General features: G+C 50.5%; 1 protein-coding gene across 1 annotated transcript in view; it reads right to left on the reverse strand.

Annotated features, from left to right (window-relative positions):
- Positions 1-16,797, reverse strand: part of CACNG1 (calcium voltage-gated channel auxiliary subunit gamma 1) — a 48,844-nt gene that overhangs the window by 26,396 nt on the left and 5,651 nt on the right. The window lies entirely within an intron of this gene.

The raw sequence follows: 16,797 nt of genomic DNA on the forward strand, positions 1-16,797 counted from the left end.
CAGATGTCAAAATCCAAACAATTTACCTACTCCCTCTACCTAACTTTAAACTACCCTCCCCGGGTATTCATGAAGGGGTCCATCTTCCCCCATCCACTCCTTCGCACCATGCACTCCACACCACTCATTCCACACACCATTTACTCCACACCATTTATTCCACACCACTCAGTATTCTGACCATTTATCCACTTGCACCCCATGCAAGTCAATCACTCAACACCATTACACACATCCTCAATACACCACTCATACACTTTCTCCGGTCATACCCGACCAATGCCTCATTTCACCAAGTTCACCAATAACCAGATTCTCACACACACAACCATTCTCGACCAATGCCTCATTTCAACAAGTTCACCAATAACCAGATTCTCACACACACAACCATTCACGACCAATGCCTCATTTCACCAAGTTCACCAATAACCAGTGTAGTGAAATCGTATTCGTACTGAACCCGGGGTGATGCTCGCTGCTCGTTGTCACCGCTAGGGGCGTGACTATAAGACCCGCTGCTGCGACGGTGCTCCGAGACTTCTCCCTTGTGACATGTTACATCGGTAGCCTCGCTAACGGTACGCCTGTATAGAATATCTAGCTTGCTTGCATTGAATGATATGACTGGACCCATGAGATGTCGCATCATATACTTATTGTGTATTTCTACTTTACAGGAATAATGTGGTGATCTAAATGCAATTAAACCAACCATTGGACTAAAGTTGTGTGGACCTGATTGGTTTTCCACAACACTTAATTACATTTAAGATCCATGGCTGGCAACAAGACGCTGACGGTGTGCATCTTCAGCGCCGACCCTCAAGCCGCGGATGGAGGCTTGCAGCTGAAGCACTGGCTCCGACAACTGCAGAATCTTTTTGATGAGCCTGAGACTGCACCGACGGCTGCCGCGAAGCTAGCCACTCTCCACGCAAAAATCGACTACCGGGTGTACAACGCTATCGCTCAATGCGCGACGTACGACCTCTCCATCGCCGAGCTTAAACGGCTATACATAAAGGAAAAGAGCCCGGTGTACGCACGCTATTTGTTGCAAACGCGACGTCAGCAACCCAACGAGGCAATGGACCACTATGCCCAGGAGCTCCGGCAGCTTTTGCTGGACAGCGTCAGGGAGCCACGGACTCCCGCGCAGGCTCAGGATGATCGTCTTTTAGATGCCTTCATTGCTGGGGTCTCCTCCCAGGAACTAAGGCTCAAACTCTTGGAGAAGACCGACCTGACCTTCGCTACGGCACTCGAGCAAGCGACAGTATACACCGAAGCGCGGATGCAATCGCACACCTACGACCGCACGCGCCTTTTGGCGGGCACCACACTACACGCCCGGCCGGAGAGTGCCACCGCCGAGGACGCGGATCCGCTCGCTGAACTCCGGGATGCTCCGGAGGATGACCCAGCCCTAACGGCTGCCGTTCTGACCAGCAGACCCAAGGCCTTGCGCGGGGCCGCATGCTTTTTCTGTGGAGGGCCTCGTCATGCCCGAGTCGTGTGTCCAGCACGTAACGCTATATGCCATTTGTGCTCGCTAAAGGGACATTACGCAAAAGTGTGCAGGAAAACGGCACGCGGCTCGCGGCACATTGACTCGCGCAGTCGCGGTCGCGCGGGCGCAGCGACCTTGAATGGGCTAATAGCGGAGCCCGCAAGCCAAGCCCGACACCCGGCGCCTTACCCGACTTCGAAGGGGAGGGCCCCTCTCTGCGGCCCCCTGGGCGCTCAGACGTCCTTGGCGGGCGTCACCAGACAGCCACCACCGTCTCCTTCTCCATCGGGCACAAAGGCCGTGTCCTTGGCCAAACTCCGGGCCACGCAAGGGGCTTTGAAACCTCGCCAAGCCCCTCGTACTCCTCGAGTCGTCCACGAACTAACAGCGGCCCACGCCCCGACAAAGGAGTTAAGGGAGCTTTCAAATACTACGGAGGCCTTTTGTCAAAGCGGCCAAAAATGTCAAAAGGCGATTTCGAATGCTACGGAAGCCTTTTGTCAAAGCGGCCATAAATGTCAAAAGGCGATTTCGAATACTACGGAAGCCTTTTCCGGCCAAAAATGTCAAAAGGCGATTTTGGATACTACGGAAGCCTTTTGCTGCCAAAAGTGTCAAAAGGTGATGTCAAATACTACGGAGGCCTTTTCTCGTCAGAATTGTCAGATTTTGAATCGCGAAACACCGGAATGCTGGGGAAAGCCCTCTGATGACGATAATGGATTCCCCATGGTCAACGCAGACTCCGGCCACGACCGCAAAACTGCTGCTGGCGTAGGATCCACCCGCGAGGCTGGTCCGACCCATTCGGGGGGCTCAGTCCCGCTCCCAGCAGCCTCGTCTGGCCTGGCTCAAGCCCTTATTCCCCTTATGGTTGAAGGCCATTGTGTTCGGGCCTTGGTGGATACAGGTTCTACGGATAGTTTTATCGACCAGCGACTTGTGCTCAGGCATGGATGGCGGATCTGGCGGTCTACGAGACGGATCTTCATGGCTTCCCAGGGGCTTCGGCTCAGCACGAAGGGGGAATGCCGATTAAAACTCGTGCTAAAGGGACGGGTTTTCCCTGATGTACACCTTATGGTTTTACCCGCATTATGTGCTGATATTCTGTTAGGACACGATTTTCTTAAGCTGCATGGACGTCTGGTAATGGAGTTTGGTGGGCCTGACACTCTTGTTGTGGGGGCGGACGACGCGCTAGTGGTGTGCGCCCTAGCGCAAATGGACGTCCAGCCGCTTTCGCTGTTCCCCAATCTAACCTCCGACTGCACCCCTGTCGCGGTTAAATCACGACGCTACTCTCGCGCTGACATGCAATTCATTGCGGACGAAACGGCTCAGCTCTTGAAAGACGGCATCATAGAGCCTAGTAGGTCGCCGTGGCGCGCCCAGGTCTTGGTGGTGCGCAGCGAGGCCCATCGCAGACGCATGGTAATCGACTATTCCCAAACGATTAACCGTTTTACACAGCTGGATGCCTACCCCCTTCCGGGGATGGACGCGCTAGTGCAACAGGTGTCCCAGTATTCGGTCTATAGCACTCTCGATCTTCGTAGTGCGTACCACCAGATCCCTATCTCTAGGGCGGATCGTATCTATACCGCTTTCGAGTCGGGGCAGCGGTTGTACCAATTTACGCGATTGCCTTTTGGGGTAACGAACGGGGTCGCTTGTTTCCAGAGAGCCATGGATGACCTCGTTGCGCGGGAGCACTTAACCGATGTTTTCGTCTACCTCGATAATCTTACGATTTGTGGATATGACCAAGGGCACCATGATGCTAATCTGAAGCGCTTCCTTGAGGTCGCGCAGCGGTATCACTTAACTATGAACGAGGATAAGTGCCGATACTCCCTACGCACGATAGATCTTCTGGGGTACACCGTGACCCATGGCTCTGTCGCTCCGGATAAGGAGCGTCTGCGACCTTTGCTCGACATGGCCCCTCCCTGAGATCGGGCGTCTCTGAAGCGCGCCCTTGGGCTGTTCGCCCATTACTCCAAATGGGTGCAAAGTTTCTCCGCGAAACTTCGCCCCCTTGTGGCCTGCGACACCTTTCCCCTGAGTTCGGCTGCATTGATGGCCTTTGAAGGCCTTAAGACCGACATCGCCCAAGCCGCCGTGGCGACCATCGATGAGAGCGGCTCATTCGTCCTCGAAAGTGACGCCTCGGATCAGGCCATCGCGGCGACCCTCTCCCAAGGGGGACGTCCCGTGGCTTTCTTTTCACGGACTCTTACCACCGCTGAGCGGAGGCACTCGTCTGTTGAAAAGGAAGCGTATGCGATCGTCGAGTCTATTCGGCGATGGCGCCCGTACCTACTCGGGCGGAGCTTCCAAATCATCACGGACCAGCAAAGCGTTGCGTTCATGTACGACACCTTACACGCCCAGCGCATTAAGAACGAGATAATCACTCGCTGGCGTATCGAACTCGCCGACTTCTGTCACACCATCAAATATCGCCCGGGGAAGGATAACCAGGCCGCCGATGCCTTATCACGACCGGCTACATGTGCTGGTTTCACCTCTTTGGAGGGCCTACGGGTGCTGCATGCCACTGCGGGCCATCCCGGCGTAACGCGTTTCGCTCATTTCGTGCGGAGTGGGAATCTCCCTTACTTGATTGACGATATCCGACGTATCTGTCGCGACTGCGCTATCTGCGCGGAAATCAAACCGCGTTTCTATAACCCTCCCATGGGGACTCTGGTGAAGGCTACACGCCCGTGGGAACGCTTGGCGATGGATTTCAAGGGCCCATTGCCGGTGTCGAGCGGCTCTCGCTATCTGCTCACTATCGTTGATGAGTACTCGCGATTCCCCTTTGCTTATACGTGCGCGGACATGACTGCTGCCACGGTGATGCGATGCTTACAGAACTTGTTCTCAATGTTCGGTTACCCGGCCTATGTCCATACCGACCGGGGTGCGGTCTTCTTGTCTCAGGAGGTGCGCGGCTATCTGCTCCAAAATAACATTGCGTCTAGTTACACCACGCCGTACAGACCTCAGGCTAATGGGCAGATCGAACGCTTCAACGGGATTATCTGGAGGGCCGTCATGCTCCACCTCCGGACCCTCGGCCGGGGCCTCGATAAATGGGCTTGGTCGCTACCTGCGGCGTTGAACTCGATCAGGGCTCTCCTGAGTACGGCAACCAACCAAACTCCCCACGAGCGACTTTTCCACCACCCCAGGAGCTTGGGGTGTATACGGTCTTTGCCCAGTTGGCTCGCTGGGCCCGGGCCGGCCTACCTTAAACGGGCGGTTCGCGCGAGCAAGTACGACCCCCTAGTGGACAAAGTGCAGATTCTCCAGGCTAATCCTGAGCATGCTCGTGTGATGACGTCTGATGGCCGTGAGACTACTGTCTCCGTTCGTCACCTTGCCCCTTGCGGGGTCGACGACCTAAGTAGGGAATCGGACGAACCGATCGAACCCATCTATGAGACTATGGCCTCTCCCGACACTCCCATCGCCGACAGTCCACCGACCCTCCCCTCGTCGAGACTACCCGGGCCCGACGACTTGGAGTTACCCCCTTCGTCACCCGACCCTGTTGGCGCCTCTGACGCCGGGGACACAGGGATACGTGATGCCGTACCCGGGGAATTTCGGACGCGTGCTGGCAGAGAAATTCGCCGCCCGGCCCGATACGGTTGGGTCGACTGATACTCCGCACCCTATTCGTGCTGACGCTCACTCGCTTTTAGCCACGCGGCCGTATAATTCTGACAGGGGGAGAATGTAGTGAAATCGTATTCGTACTGAACCCGGGGTGATGCTCGCTGCTCGTTGTCACCGCTAGGGGCGTGACTATAAGACCCGCTGCTGCGACGGTGCTCCGAGACTTCTCCCTTGTGACATGTTACATCGGTAGCCTCGCTAACGGTACGCCTGTATAGAATATCTAGCTTGCTTGCATTGAATGATACTAGGGCGTGCCCGTACGTGGGTGCAAAAAAACATGCGTGCAAACAACAACAACAAAAAAAAACTTTGAAACCACGTGGCAGTAACGACCACAGAACCCCCCCCCCCCCCCTCTATTTACATGAAATGGTTTGGTCCATTCGCAAAGCCAAAGCGAACGGCTTGCGAGTACGGTAGAACCCCCCCCTCTATTTACATGAAATGGTTTGGTCCATTCGCAAAGCCAAAGCGAACGGCTTGCGAGTACGGTGACCATACCTTGGGAACCACTTGTCCGATTAATTTCAAACCTTGAAAAGGCACATCCTCGGGTCCCCAGCAATATACCTGGCAAGTTTCAAGTATATCGGACCCGTGGTTGTCGAGAAACAGCGGTCACAGACAAACACACACACACACACACACACACACACACAGACACACACACATACACACAGAGATTACTGGAATTATAGATAGATGACTGGACCCATGAGATGTCGCATCATATACTTATTGTGTATTTCTACTTTACAGGAATGATGTGGTGATCTAAATGCAATTAAACCAACCATTGGACTAAAGTTGTGTGGACCTGATTGGTTTTCCACAACAACCAGATTCTCACACACACAACCATTCACGACCAATGCCTCATTTCACCAAGTTCATGCACACAGTGGTTCCCATTCAATTCCTCATTTCAAGCTCATCACCAAGATGCTCATACTCACACACACAGCATCATCTAACTAACTACTTCCCTCTAATACTGGTGCTTTCCCCGTCTTCCCTTACACTAAGCACTTCCCTCGTCATTAACATCCACCTAATCTGACTACGTCCCCTCTACTTGTACAATGTCACTACTTAAATCTTGGTCTCCTATGGTCATTTCTAGGTCCCTAACAATATCCTAGCCCGCACTCGGCTAGTTCTCACTGCCAACCCCATAAATATACTGCTCCTTTGCCCCAAGAATGTGAGGTGAATGGTAAAGCTACCATTCGCCATCACTATTTCTATTTGTCCACTAACTCGAGCCTCTCGGGGTGGAAATACATTTTCACAGCTCGGCTTCGCAAAGCCGAGCAATGCATACGGGTGGTCTGTCTCCTGTTGGTTGGGTCCGTCCGGCATTTTCGATTCTGGGGAGGAGGCATACTTGGGCCGAGGTTCCAGGCGCCATCCCGGTGTAGGGCCTTTCGGTCCCCTACATGGTGGCCCAACCTCCCCCGGCCAGAGAACCGCGCCCGCCAGGGGGCGAAGGTCCGACCTCGCCTTCCTCCCCCGGAATCATGCCGTTTGCCCCTTGCGCCACGGCACGGCACGGCACCGACCATACATGGTGGGGCCCAGCCCGAATCGTGCACGCTGCCGCGGCAACGATCCCCACCGGCCCCCACAGCACACAAAGAACACCACGCCCTGAGAGCTCGCGTCGGCTGTACATAGCCCTAAACGCTGCCCCGGTCTGCGTCGATGCTCGAGTTGCATTCTCACACCACACGACCCTTCCCATACTCATTCCACACCAAGGCATCCCAGCGCCTCTCATACATTCCACACATTTCGTCACTGCACTCGCTCGTGCATACCACCCAGGCACACTCACACCACTCGCACACTCCATTACATCCTCTGTAACAACCATGGGTGTACACTCCTGCACATACCCAATCACGTGCTTTGGTGTGCATCCTCGCACACTCTCTCCGGCATGCTCTGGTGTGCATCCTCGCACATTCTCTCCGGCACGCTCTGGTGTGCATACTCGTGCACTCTCTCCGGGACGCTCTGGTGTACAATGTACATCCTCGCACACTCTCTTCATCCACCTCACACTCTGTGTCGCACTCATCACACATACACTCCATTGTGCACTCACTCTTACTCTCAGTTTCACACTCTCGCTCTGGCGCCGTTCGCACATGCGTGCCATTCACTTCCACACAGCGCACCACGGACCCTCCACGAGCGCCCGGGTGACGTCGCGATCCCAAGCGCGCGAAAAATCTTTCCGCGCCAAACACTTTCGCGCCAAACCTTTTCGCACCATACACAACCCTACTTACCTTTGGGACCCTTTTCCGCAGCAGCGCCTGCAAATTCTCATTGGGGTTAGACAGCACGACATCACAATGCGAATGCAGACTTTGAGTACATTCCATTTTTTCCTCCCGTGATTGATTTTCTAAGTCTGCCGTCTCCTCAACCCCAATTTCCACTATTTCTTTTATTTCAATTTCTAGCCCAACGACCGCCGGCGCGCTTAAAAAAATTTCTTCTAATTCGGCGGCCGTCGGCTTTTCCATACCCCGAGTCGTGATCTCTACCCTGGTCCACTTAACTGTGCCTCGCTCAGGCTCGCTTTTCCCGCGTTCCTCAACTCGCGTTACCCCGTCACGTACCAATGCGACTTTCCTGCTCGACCTGCACTCTATTTCTTTCCCCATCTCTTTTATTTGGCCTCCTATTCTGTTACCACACCCTTTTAACCTGTCTTTCATCCCTTTCATTCGATTCTCTTGGGTGCCCATCCTGTTTTCCAACCCCACTAAACCCCTCTTTCATTTCTCCCATATCATTTTTCAATCCCCCAATTTGATTTCCCAATTCTTTCATTTCTGCCCTTGATTTGTCCCCCTCGGCGTCCATTTGCCCACTCATTTTTTTCAGGCTATCCTCTGTTTTGACCATAAAGGCCATCATGTGGGTCATCAATAAGCCCATATCTATTGGCGCTGCAGGCTCGACTCTCGCCGCTACGTGCGAAGCACCGCCATTTTCTTCCCCAGCTGCCCCTACTGCTGCACCCTCATTAATTCTCTCCTCCATTGCCAACTGTCCCTCCCATTCTTCCCGGGGGTCCTGGGTTATTACTTCCCCTATCTCCTCGTCTTCTACCCCCACCGGCATCCGACCGTCTTGACTAGCCATGGCACGATGTAATTTGGATGTTTTCTTTTTTTAATTAAATTTCGGCCGCTCGTAATTTGGAGTGCGTTAGGCGCACTTCGGGTCCAATCCCACTCCTGACACCAATTGTTGTGGATCTCAACGTCGGCCTTTCCCCTTTATCAAGGGGGGATTTAGTCCCCTTGTCTTTTTGCTAGCCGACGTGGTCCGGGGCTATGATGTTCCTTCCGGTCAGCGCTGGGTAGGGCCGTAGGCCAAATTCCTAATACCTAATTACCAACGCCTCCCAGGAAGCAAGGAAATAACCCCGCCCGAATCACGGTTGTAGTGGAAACGCCGAGCGATAGCGAGCCGTGATCCGAGCTGTTAACAGAACTAAACCCGAATTGAGCGGTTCCGAATCGTGCCACGCTTACCCAATGGAGGAAAGGACTGATACGGTCCAATCAGGAAAGACAGGAAGTACAGATTGGTTTATTTACAATGTGTACAGGAAGGAAGAGAAGAACACACAGTGAAGCTTATACAGTCTTAACTTATCCCTGGACAAACGGGCCCGTCACACACAGACACACTCACACGGGGATGTAGAAGGTCAGGGTGATGGTCCAGGGATGATGGCGTCCACGCAGCTCGTTCTCCGGTCCCCAACTCGTACCGTGAAGCCGATGGTCAGGGCAGCAGAAGCTCCCCGCGGGTCGTTTACGCGGAGCGGACAGTTACAGGGCGAAAGGCATGGCTGGCTGGCGGTTACTGGCGACCACGGTCGCGTACGTCTTAAATGCACTGGCGCTATAAGCGGTCCCAATGCCACTCAATAGGCGCTCCCCAATGCGCTTTCCTCACAAGGCCTCTTTGCACAATCACGTCGCATAAGCCCTTTGGTAGCAAGCGCGATTCCTTCAGTTCTCTTGTACAGTTCTCTCATAAGGGCAGTCCTTTTCACTGAGTGCAGTTGCGTCAGTCCTCTTACAAAGGCCCTTGCTCATCAGTCCTCTTTAAGGGCTTTGTGCGCGCGTTTATATAGCGCCGCCCAGCGAACCCTCTGGAACTTGCCAGCCGCGCCCTTACCACGCCCCTCATGCCCTTTCACCTGAGCCCTGGTTGGTTGTTGGCTCTTACCGTCTCGCTGCCGCTCTCCGACCTCAACGCCGGCTCCACCCTCTCTCAGGCCTACGTCGTGTCATTTGGCTGGATTTGAGCGAAAACCCTTGCCAGCAGCGAATGCTGCTGGCAAAGGAGGTGGATTAGCCGAATCAGGGCGCGGGATGGATGCTGCCCAACGAGGTCGATTTGGAGGGTGGAGGCAAAATGAACGGGGGCTACTCTTATCTATTTTACACAACGCAGGTATCACTAATGGAAATGACCTTATTCTCACACATACTCGAACATAACTAATGTTCTAAGGTGGCCTACGTGTTGCTTGTGGACTAACTATGGGGGCAAACCGTTAACCTTTAATGATGGTTCAGAATGTTCAGAATGTACATTCTCAGAACCGTAACAATATATACGAGTATTTATATATATATATAGTTGTTCATCGACTTTCGCGGGGGATAGGTTCCTGAAAAGTGCTGCGAATGTCAAATCCGCGAATGTTGGGCAATGTTTCAATGGGAAAAAGGGGGATCGGTTCCTGGCGGTTCGTGATTCACAAGGGAAAAGAAAAAAAAATTATGAACATGAATGCACATTGCACATCATTACAGTTTCATTAAACATGCTTGCAAATAGAAATAAAAATACTGTAAACCTTTCCAAAAGGACAGCTCAATCTTTTTCCACGAGTGTCATGTTACTTTATTGAAAACGAACCATTTGATTTGCTTGGATCTTGTGTGATTCCCAAAGCATGTCTTGATCCCGGAAATGGTTGCTGTTTCAACAGCTCAGAGTTTAAGCTTGAAGGATGATGCGGTAAATTCTGCAGTATCTTACAAAGATAGACATAGAGTTTAAATCGAATCATTTTAAACGTGATGCAATCACAGTCCTTGTGTTAGAATTTCATTTTATTTTGGATCCCAAATAAAAGGCACTTTTACTTACAATGAACCACCCTCGCTGATTGGTGCAATATTTACACCATGGATATCATGCACCGATCAGTGAGGCTGGTTCATGGTATACAAGTAAAAATGAACTTTTATGTTGGACGTAAATTAAAATGAAATTCAATTAAATAAATGAACAGTATTGTAATTAATTAATTGACATATGTGGGAAAATTACACATCCAGACCAGGAATCGAACCCAGATCCTCTAGTGAACCATACCAGTGCTCTGCCATCTATAGCTCTGATGGCAGAGAACTGGTACGGATCACGAGAGGACCTGGGTTCGATTCCTGGCCTGGGTGTGTAATTTTCCCACATATGTCAATTAAATAAAATGAAATTCTAACACAAGGACGGTGAGGCCAGGACATTTAAAACTAGAACGGGCACTCGGTAGAGCGCATACCTTCGCCGCAGCTACTGTTCTGTACTTGGTAAAAATACGATTTTGACCTTTTCGTGACCTTGACCTTGACCTTTGACCCGATTGCTCCCAAAATCTAATCAAATGTGTCCCGTATAATAACCAATCATCCCACCAAATTTCATGCAATTCGGTTGAATACTTTTTGAGTTATGCGAATAACATACACACACACACACAGACATACAAATAAATACACAGCGATCAAAACATAACCTTCCGCTTTTGCGAAGGTAATTACGGTATGCAATTTAAACTCAACATATATCTTCGTAAGATGATACAGAATACCGTATCTTCCTTAAAACTTAACCTCTGAGCAGTTAAAACAGCGACTATTTCCGGATCAAGACGTGCTTTGGGATTTCACTTTAATCGTGTGCAGACTACAATGTAATGCTATGTTCCTGGTCCACGTTTGTGATTTGGTTCCTTGTTTTGTGAATGACCATATGCACTTCCCACTCTGACGGGATCTCGCGAGAGCACGGTTGCTATAGGAGACAGCTCAGGTCTAAAATCCCATAGAAACCAATTGAGACCAGAAGGGCGTTTATGTGGGTCTCCATTGGAAATCACGGTTCCTATTTGTTTCTGCAGGAACCAGTAGAGTTTCCAATAGAAACCGAACCAGAATCGGTTGACATCAATGGAAACCATTAGAATCAACTGGTCTAGAAACCAATAGGAACCTTTAGGTTCAACTGGTCCTGTAGAAACCATTCAAGTTAACTGGTCTGAAAACCCAAAGACCAACCAAAATACTTTAACTATATTTTGTTATAAACAAACGCAAAACAAACAATTCCATATTGAATTAGTTATAGCCATGTTCTTTATAACAGGGTTTCCCTGTAGTCTTTGTTCTAAATGCAAATGCAAGTTGCATTTGTACAACTGATGTTGTACAAGTTATTTTCAACATGGCAGGACATTTATGGCTGGTCTCTTACTGGTCCCATTGACCAACTGTTTTTTTTTGTTCGTATTTTCGACTGGTCCACAGCCTGGTGTTGGCTTAGCAGTTAGGGTGCTGGCTTGGGGCCCGAGGATCCTGAGTTTGAATCCCGGTCGACCATTGAATCAACGCCAGGGGGTTGACTCAGCCTGTTATCCTTTGGAGGTCGGCAAATTGAGTACCAGCTTGCTGCAATGAATGTGCCGGTGTGTGCCCCGGTTTAGAATAGGTACACCGTATCCCTGGGCATCATAAGAGGTGACTAAGGGTTGGCATCAGGAAGGGCATCCGGCCATAAAAACATTGCCCCTAAAAGGGAAGCATGATGCTTGTCATGGGGCCCGCAAGGCGAACCCTCGCTCTAGCAGGGAAAATGACCTTAAAAAGGGACTCTTTTTTTTTTCTACTGGTCCAGTATTTCACTTTTCTTATTTAAACCAGTCGATCCTACTGGTCCAATTTCCTACGGGATTTTTATTTTTTATTTTTGGAAACATAATCGAGGCTCGTGAAAGAGCGAACATTTATCACACAAACAAATCAAACAGACAAACAAACAAAGTGTATTAAAAGGGGAGCGGTAGACAAGATGGGGAGAGAAGGGGAAGCACATAAACACAACATTTGTGAGGGACATCGGGAATGTGTGGGAGGGAGAGGGCTTGGGGGAGGCGGCGTGGGAAGGGGGGGGGGGTGGGAGAAGTATAAACACAAGGACACCAAGGACTTCCAGGAAAGAAGTTGGTATTTCAAAAAAGAGGATTTGGGGTGAAATTAGGGGGGGTAGAAAAGATCAAGGTTTTGGATGGGGGAAGATAAGAGATGGTGGTGAACAGCTGTTTTAAAGACCTGGAGGGAGGAGTGGGATTGAAGGGAGTGGGGGAGTTTGTTCCAGAGGCGGGAGAAAAGAGGAATGAAAGAGTTTGGTGAGCAGAGAATCTTGATTTTGGCAGTTTAACCATAAGAGGGTTGCAGGCAGATCTTGTGCGACCTTTGGGAATATTTGGGGGACAGAGCCCAGAGAGGGCTGGAGGAGCAAGTCCGGAGAGGAGTCGGTAGAAGACAGAAAGACCACCAACCTGCCTGCGGTGAGTAAGTGAAAGGCCCTCGGAGGAGGATAATAAGGAATCAGAGACATCATGAAAGAGGAAAGTTTCTGTTAAACAGATCACGTCTGGTTTGTCAGAAGCAACCTGTATGGAGAGATCAGTTAAGTTTGAACGAAGGCCCCGGATGTTTGAGGTCCATGCCGTTAATGAAGAGGAAGGGGGGGCATCGGATACAGGACAGGGGGGGGGGAGGGGTAGGGTATGATGTGGAAGAGGAGGAAGAGGTAGGGAGAGCTGTTGGAGGTGTGTCAGAGATTTCAGAATAGCTCGGAGAAAGGGAAGGATGGGGCAGACAAAAGGTTTGATGGTGATTGGGTGAGGCACAGTGAGGTGTTATTTGAGGAGGGGGAAGAGCGAGGCAGAAGGTTGGGGGAGATGGAGGTGAGAGTTGGAAGGGGGAAGAGGCGGGGAGGACGCTTTGAGGAGGAGGGGGGTGAGAGGGGGGAAATGGAGAAGAAATGAGGGTGGGGAGATTTGAAGGGGAGGGGCGAGGGGGGAGCTTATGAGGGGAGTTTAGGAGGGAAGGGACAAGGGGAGGGATTTGAAAGGGATGGGAGATGGGGGAGATTTGGAGGGGAGGGGTGAGGGGAGAGTCTTTGAGGGGAGGGGCGAGGGGGAATCTTGGAGGGGAAGGGTGTGGGGGGAGTTTAGGAGGGAAGGGGCAAGGGGGGAGATTTGAAAGGGATGGGTGATGGGGAGGATTTGGAGGGGAGGGGCAAGGGGGAAGATTTGAAAGGGATGGGTGTTGGGGAAGATTTGGAGGGGAGGGGTGATGGGGAAGATTTGGAGGGGAGGGTTTGGAGGGGAGGGGTGAGATTGGATTTTGGAAAGTGTACGATTAATGGGAAATGAACATTTATTGCAAAATGAGTTTCTTGTGACCTTCGAGTCAAAAATACGTTTGAGGATGCTGGAGGGGGGAGGGGGGTGGAGAGCAGGAGAGTTTAGGGAATGTATGAAAGAGGCACTGTAAGAGATGGAATTTTTTTTTGGAATGAATAGATTTGGTGAGCAAGTCGAAAGCAACCTTTTAAAGAAGAAGAAGAAGAAAAAAGGTGTTATAATACACGACAGACTACAGAACTTCAGGGGAAAGTTTCAACATTTTAAAGTTTAACAGTGAAAACTATCTGGGGAAATGTGGGTGAAACACGAAGAACGAAGAACAAATGAACGAATAAAGACAACGAATAAGAACAGAGAAGGAAAAAATTTTGTTTGTTTGTTTTTTTGTTTTTGAGTTGAGATTTTAAACAAGGACGTATGGGGTGAAAAGACTGGGAAACAAACAGAGAACGAAAGTAGTTGGAGCACAATAGATGGACCACTGAGAGAAAAACAAAGCCTCAAGGTCGGACAAGGTACAAGGCCTCAAAAGACATGACACGAATTAACCGACGATATTTCATGCAGGTATGAAGGATTACACTGAGAATCTTCCTAGGGACACACTATACGTACAGTTACACACACCATAAAAGAAATAGTTTTGACGAAAATACAAATGGAAACTATTACTTAACTTCGATAGTGTGGAGAGCGTGGACAGCTTCGAACAGAGCGTGAATAGCTGACTGATGTTGTCAATATTATTGTGACTCTTGTGAAAGAGTTGTGACTTGTGACTCTTGTGACTAGCTTATTTGTTTTCTATGAGACTTTCGACCTGGGAGGGCAGCATGTAGAATCAAACGAAAGGAATCATAAGACATAAAATGAAACAACTGGCACCCTGCACCCCGCTGGCCGGCACCCTGCTGGTCTGGCACCCCGCTCTGCTCACCAAACTCTCCTCCTTTGGTATCCATGGAAATCTCCACGCATGGCTGGCGGACTTCCTCTCTAGTCGTAGTCAACGTGTGGCCCTGAATGGGTTTCTCTCATCTCCTCTTCCTGTTCAGGCTGGAGTTCCCCAAGGCAGTGTTCTGGGCCCTGTGCTATTTCTGGTCTTCATCAATGATCTCTCCGACTCCTCCTCCGAGGGCCTTTCACTCACTCACCGCAGGCAGGTTGGTGGTCTTTCCGTCTTCTACCGACTCCTCTCTGGCCTTGCCCCCCCCTCCCCCCAGCTCTCTCTGGGCTCTGTCCCCCAAATATTCCTACAGGTTGCACAAGATCTGCCTGCAACCCTCTTATGGTTAAACTGCCAAAATCAAGACTCTCTGCTCACCTTCACTCCTTCATTCCTCTTTTCTCCCGCCTGTGGAACAAACTCCCTCACTCTCTTCAATCCCACTCCACCCTCCAGGTCTTTAAAACAGCTGTTCACCACCATCTCTTATCTTCCCCCATCCAAAACCTTGATCTTTTCTACCCCCGCTAATTTCACCCCAAAGCCACTTTTTTGAAATACCAACTTCTGTCCTGGAAGTCCTTGGTGTCCTTGTGTTTTTATACTTCTCCCACCCCCCCCCCTTCCCACGCCTCTTCCCCCCAAGCCCTCTCCCCCCCACACATCTCCCTGCTCTCAAATGTTATGTTTGTGTGCTTCCCCTTCTCTCCCCATCTTGTCTTCCGCTCCCTCTTTTTATATATTTTGTTTGTCTGGTTGATTTGTTTGTGAAATAAATGTTAGCTCTTTCACAAGCCTCGATTCAGTATACAAAAAACAAAACAAAAAAAAACATATATGTACCATATAAAACACAATGTCAGTTTGTGTGTTTGTATAGATGTCTGTCCACTCTCATAAGGGTATGTTTTAAAGGCCAATCTTTCAACACAAATGTGTGTTCACTATGGTCTATTTTTGAAGATAAAACTAACTCGAAAAACATTTTCCATAAAAGATTAATATAATGTTTCTTCCATTGGAATTGTAGATGGTGGCTTGCAAACCGAGCCTCAAGGGCAGTGTACAGAAGATTTTTTTTTTAAAATAACAATAAATACAAGGTGTAAGGAGGTGAAATTCTGGAGGGGGGAGGGGGAGGGGAGGGGGAGGGGGAGTGGAGGGGAGGGGGAGGGGGGGAGGTGAGGGAGGGGGAGGGGGGATGGAAGGGTGTGGGGGTGCCCAGGGGAAGAAGGGCCCCTCCCCTCCCCCCTCCCTCCCCGTTCCCCTCCCCTCCTCCTCCCTTCCCCCCCCCCCTCCCCCTTCTCCCCCTCCCCCCCTTCCCTCTCCCCCTCCCCCTCCCCCTCGATCCCCTCCCCCTCCCCCCTCGTTCCCCTCCCCTTCTCTTCCCCCTCCCCTCCTCCTCCCCCTTAACACCAGGGGGGTTGACTCAGCCTGTCATCCCACCGAGGTCGGCAAATTGAGTACCAGTTCACTGGTAATTCCCTGTGTGCCGCAAGAGGCGCCTAACAGGGTTGGCGGCACGAACCCGGAAGTCGGAACTCATTGTCGTCAAATAAATGTAGCCTGTATGTTTCACTCTTGCCGTTGGTCCCATGTCAATCGGATGAAGTTGAAAAATTAACGTTACGAAGGTTTTCTGGAACGTACTGATTCCGAATAATGAAGTTGAAAAATTAACGTTCCGAAATATGCTAATTACGCTAACAGAAGCGCTGGCGCTGCGAAGCGCTAGAGGGAGCACTGCGCTCCCTCCCTTAGATTCCCTCCCTCTTCTGCTAGCGCTAATTACGCGTAACACGCTAATTTTAAAACCCGAAGTTTTTTAAATTTTAAGGTGTGCTGTAGTCAGAAGCACTAGGAGCGCTGCGCTCTCTCCCTTCGAATCCCTCTCTCTTCTGCTAGCGCTAATTATGCGTAATACGCTAATTTTAAAACCCGAATTTTTTTTAATTTTAAGGTGTGCTGTAGTTGCTCTGAGACGTACTGATTCCGAATATGCCTTTGGTTTTTCTCTGCGATGAGTAGTTCTCGAGTTATAAGAGGACAAACAAACAAACAAACATACTTTACTGCTTTATATATACTAGGGCATGCCCG

The sequence above is a fragment of the Myxine glutinosa genome, chromosome 3 (assembly GCF_964187855.1).
Source record: "Myxine glutinosa chromosome 3, kmMyxGlut1.1, whole genome shotgun sequence".
NCBI lineage: Eukaryota > Metazoa > Chordata > Myxini > Myxiniformes > Myxinidae > Myxine > Myxine glutinosa.